This window comes from Meleagris gallopavo, chromosome 5 (genome assembly GCF_000146605.3).
Source record: "Meleagris gallopavo isolate NT-WF06-2002-E0010 breed Aviagen turkey brand Nicholas breeding stock chromosome 5, Turkey_5.1, whole genome shotgun sequence".
NCBI lineage: Eukaryota > Metazoa > Chordata > Aves > Galliformes > Phasianidae > Meleagris > Meleagris gallopavo.
The window spans coordinates 27,396,147-27,401,319 of record NC_015015.2 but is presented as its reverse complement, the minus strand read 5'-3'; the positions used below and the strand labels follow the sequence as shown (position 1 = coordinate 27,401,319).

Below are 5,173 nucleotides of genomic sequence, written 5' to 3'. Positions count from 1 at the left end.
GTTGGGAGTGCACAGAGTGCTCGTGGACGTTGGGAAATAGGCAGGAATGAATCATAAGAGTCGGGAGAAGCTGCTAATGTGTGGGAAAAAGGCAAATGTGCTACCTCTGCACAAACATATAATAAGGAAGTATGTAATAATAATTATTGTTATTGTAATACGGTCTGGGTGAGCATTTGGGAAAAAGATATCTAATAACTGACAAGCACCACGGCTCGGTTTGTTTTGATCTGAAATTCAAACAATGGCGATGTTTATAAGGTAATAATACACAGGGCACAGAGTGCTGGCACCGCACCAACTATGCACTCCACAAGTCGGGTTTATATAGGTCATGCCAAACAAATAATAGTGTTCTTCAATATAATTACTGATTCATTAAGAGAATGGGAGAGAATGTAATTGAGTCTGTTTGGATTTCAGGGAGGTGTTAGATATGGTAAATTTATACATTTGACCTTGGATTTTGGAGACATTACATGCTCGTCCAGCTCTGCTCCTCTGGAAGGCAGCGGTGACATTCCTGTTGTGGTCTTTGCAGCCAGTGCGGGATACCTCTTGCTCAGCCCCGGCAGCCCCTGGACGTACCTGAGGAACACAAGGAAACACAACGTGAGGTGGCTCAGCCGTGAGTCCACCATCCCTCATTCCTATTGCCAGCCTTGCTGCTGCCTCCTTGCTCCTGGTCCCACCAGGGAGCAGCTGCATTTTTAGAAAAAGGCTGAGCTGAGCATAACATGGGGCTTCTAGGAAAACAGGGGCCACGCCAGCCCCATCTGTAGATGCAAGAAGGGAGCGGCTGTGAGCTGAGATGGGTAGAAGCAGTGTGGTCTGGAGCCGGAGTGAGGGCATGTCCTAAAACTGCACTGCCCTGGGGCTGACCTCTGCTCTGGAGGGAGCAAAACAGTAAAGGGAGAAACAAAACTGCTGAGCACAAGCAGCATCCAAAATAAGTGGGAAGGATACGGTGATAATAAGCGAAGGCAGCTTTTTGTGAAGCTAAATCATGCCCCTCTTGTCAGTTGACTTCTCTGAGCTTCTAAAAAAGGCTGATCAGGAAGAAGTAGGGAGCAGAGTAAATACAGCCTTTCAAAAGGGTTTTTGATAAAGACCTTTCCAAGAGTGAAATAAACTTGGCAACCGTGGGATGAAAAGTCCCGTCATGGATTAAAAAGTGGGTCAGAGCTGATAGGAAGGAGAAAATCCATTAGAAGGAAATGGCCAGCAGGGTAAGGAAAGCCTGCTGAGGGGGCCGGTGGGGCCGTGTGTGGAGGGGTGGAGGCAGCCCTTGGAACGGGGTGTCAAAAACAGAGACAGGGAAGAGGGATAACGAGGCAACAATATTAGCTGCCGGCAGAGCATTATTTATTGTACTTCAAGCATGGCTGGGCAGGGCTGGGAGGCGCTCCAGAAGCTTCTAACTAAACTAGGAAACCAAACCACAATGACGGAGAAAGTTCAGCTTACACAAGTGCCAGTGCAAACCGTTTCAGAATAAAGTGGGCAAGCCTCTTGCTCTGAATTAGAAGTTATCTTGTAGGGGTCAGCTGTGGCACGGGCACTGATTGCTCAAGCCTTGCTCAAAAAAGGTCAGGACCCCAGATCAGTAGGATGAATCTGTCACCGTGTAGCCCGGCTGCACGTTGCAGTCCCTGTGTGCCTGCATTGAAGAGTCATAGCAGCAGGGCCTAAAGCAGCTTCCTGAGAACAACCCCGCTGGGTCCATTTGAAAGCCCACCAAAGGCAGAGTGGGTGAACAGAAATGGGATGGGATCTGCCAATAAGCTCACGTCTAGCCCAAGCCTGACCCAGCTGCCAGCCCACCTGTAGTGGCATGCCTGTCCCGGCTGCGGTGCTGCGAGCCAGTTTTGGTAGGGCTGGTTGCGGCTGCCCTGTATCTCCAGCCCCTGGCACCAGCAGGCGAGGCCCAGGCTGCATCCCTGAAGCTTACCCACTGTGGGTGTCCGGCCATCACGGCGCAGGAATGGCTTTGCTAGCACAGGCGCAGATCCTGGCAGGGTGTGGTTGCATGAGCCCCATGCAACGAGAAACGGAAGGGGAGTGCATTTGTAAATAATTTACTAGAATGACCTACATGCTACCAAGCCTTTGTTCCCTTTTATGCAGTCAGTAGAGAACCACACAGCTTCAGAGAATGAAGTCTGAGGACGAAACGCTGAGAGGTGACACAAAGCAGAGGCATCTGAGCCCATCCTGCAGAAAGGCAGCCTGAAGTGCCTTCAGAGTTTACAAGATTTTCCAAGCTTTGCGGAGAAGTGGGAGAGGGGGAGATGTCCCACAGCTCTGTGGAGGGAGCAGGGAGGGGACAGCCTGTTGATGGTGCCTGTCACATGTTTGGAGCTGCCAGCGCTGCACTGGGGCGGCAGCTTGTGCATGGAGGGGGAGAGCTGTGGTGGAGGAATCAAGGCCCGGGCTAACTGCCTGCAAAGAAAAGCAGATTGTGCTCTTCGTGAGAACAGAGAAATTGGGCCTGGTGTGTGAGCTGCATTTGAGAGCTGGTTGGAGATGGGACCCAATGATGCCCAGCTGGATAGCAGAGTTTCCTGGATGTTACTAAGCCCTGGTGGCCTTGGGGATCAACAGCAGGATGCTTCCTCTCTGCAATCTTTGCCTTCTGTCCTGGGATAAGGTGTGGTGCACAAACATGAAACATCGATCACTAGCCACTGGTGGGGCCAAAGAAAGGCTACCACTTGTGATTGTTGCTTCTTTTTTCTTTATGATTCTGCTCTGTAAATAGTGTGATTATAGGAGAATCTCAGTTTTCAGTGTGCTTTTCTTGCTGGTTATTGCAAAGACAAACCTGAAAATTCTAGAGTGTTGAGCCCAAAGACTGAAGAGTCAGAAGATAAACAAGCACAGAATCCAACGCTACTGGTTTTCCAAATTTTTAAATTATATTGTTTAGGTGACTGACAGTATTTTGAAACCCAGCTCTCAAATGTTTGGGATTAGCTGTCCTGGAAAGTAGAGCATGTTGGCTGCCTAGTGCTACTTGAGAATGTCAAAATCCCAGCTCATGGATCTGCAGAGCTCACTTAGTCTCGCTTATTCAGAAACTCAGGATCACCTTCTGGGGCTCGGAGAGCAAAGCTAGTCAAGTTTTCTCTCTGAGCTCTTCTGCATGTGGCAGTCTAGCTGGATAGCCTTGCCAGCAACAGGAGAGCTGTGGCCACACTATGGCTATCTGGCCTCCCCTGTGAAGCAGAAGTAGCACTGGCATTTCTTAGTGGGTGAGGATCCACCCAGCACACGGCTGCAGTATCTGGCATCTTTGTGTCTGCCTTGACCATTCCACTCAGTACCAACAGCACTGCACAACCTGCTTCTTTGCTTTTGGCTGTAGCTTCTCTGTGTACAGACTTGCTATCTCTGGGCCTAGAGAGATGATTCATGTTTCTCCATTTTTAGACATAATAATAAGAAGAATAAGAAAAATAACCAGTGGCTTCTGACTCCCACTTGTGCTGCCCCTCAGTGTGTGCATCTCGGCTCTGGGAGCTGTACAGAAGCTGTACCCACTTGTTGCTGCTGAAGCTGGCTGACCTTAGTGCAGGGATGGGATGCGGGGTGGAGGTGTGCAGCTCTTCCCAAGTCCACATGGCTCAGATGGATTGAAAACCCACAAATTCACATTGTGGTGGATGTGACTGTGTCCGTTGCAAATGCAGCTGTTCCAAAATGCAAACCAGAATTTTTAAGTGCTGCTGAAATGGTGAAAGCCCTTTGAGGAGCAGGTGTGAGTCTGGTGGATGGCAAAACCTTCCTCAGTGAAACTGCTCAAAAGAGCAAATCTATTAATGTACCAGGAAAGTGAAGGAACGTGTCAGTCTGAGCCTTGCTTCCTGAAGCAGCACAAAGCTTGTCCCAGGAAGGAGGGCTGCTGCAGCAACAGAGCGGTGCGATGCGATGTCTGCCCCAGAGCTGTGCTGCGTGCAGTCCCCGAAGTGCATGTGGGCAGGGCTAGTTTTTCCATCTCTCTTTACTACCAGAAAAAGTAAAGCGTTCACTAGAGTAGGAAAAGCGTGCACACGCATGTGTGCATGTGCACAATGCCGCGCACGTGAACAGCGGTCGCAGGGTGTCATGGAGCATGCAGCCCACGCAGGGCAGAGCTGGGCGTGCTGACGGCAGCGTGGCTGTGGCAGGCAGGGCTCCTCTGCACGCTGATGAAATGCAGCTGGGCTCAGCAACCGACTCACTTGGTAGAGAAGAGTCTAGAAGGGCTCGTGCCAGCTATAAACAGAGCCATCAGCATACACAGGATGTGGTGAGCAGCTACAGGCGTCCCGTTATTAACTTCACTTTTATTTCAAGGGGATTCACTTCTCTGTTCTGTTTCCCATTTGGGAAGTGAAACCTAAGACCACGGTACCACTTAACAAAAAAAATTTGGTCGCAGCTCATCTGTTTTTCTACTTTATTCTTTTTTTTCTCTTGTAAAGGTTACTTCGCTGTTCCTTTGACGGAATTTATTGAAATTACTGGCAGCGCACTGATTCTTCGCTCTCTGTTTCTCTCCTGAGGAATTATCTCATTTGTGCTCATTGAAGACTGTTGACTCTGAGGGGAGTGTTTACTTGAGGACACCTCGCCTGGAGGAAGGAGCAATGTGGAGAGCGAGCGCTGGTTCCTCCCAGTCACAGCCCAACCAGCCTGTGCTGCGCAGAGGTGCTTTGTAAACATTTGTTCATCCTTACACACACCTCCCACCCCCCGTAAGGTGAGGAAATGTTATTGCCACCTTTCCACAGATGGAAGAAGTGAGCACAGAGAGGTGCAGTGACTCATCGGCCGCAGTGGAGGCAGAGCTGGAGCTGCGGAGCCGAGCTCCCAGCCCTGACATTGCCAGGAGTCATGTTCCCACCCGGTGCTGGGACGTGGGCAGTGCCAGCCCCATCCACCTGCCGCCCACCTGTCCTGGGAGCCAGCAGTGTGCATCTCACTGTGTGCAAAATGAGATCAGATCACCGTGGCTTACTCCGTGTACTGGTGTCATCACAGCATGGTGTGCTGTTATGTCACGATGTTATTACGCCTGAAACTAGCACAAGGCTGCTCACAGTAACAGGGCAGGCAGCTGAATATGACTGCGTGCTGCTCAACCACATCACACGGTACACACACGCTACTCCAGGGTGTCAGTCAACCC

At 50.3% G+C, this 5,173-nt stretch overlaps 1 long non-coding RNA gene across 1 annotated transcript; it reads right to left on the bottom strand.

Moving 5' to 3' along the window:
- Positions 1 to 349: 349 nt before the first annotated feature.
- Positions 350 to 2,073, bottom strand: LOC109367773. Its single transcript, XR_004159915.1, has 2 exons — positions 1,952 to 2,073; positions 350 to 588 (listed from the first exon to the last, which is right to left on the bottom strand). It is a non-coding gene; the product is annotated as an uncharacterized LOC109367773 (long non-coding RNA).
- Between the last annotated feature and the right edge of the window lie 3,100 nt (positions 2,074 to 5,173).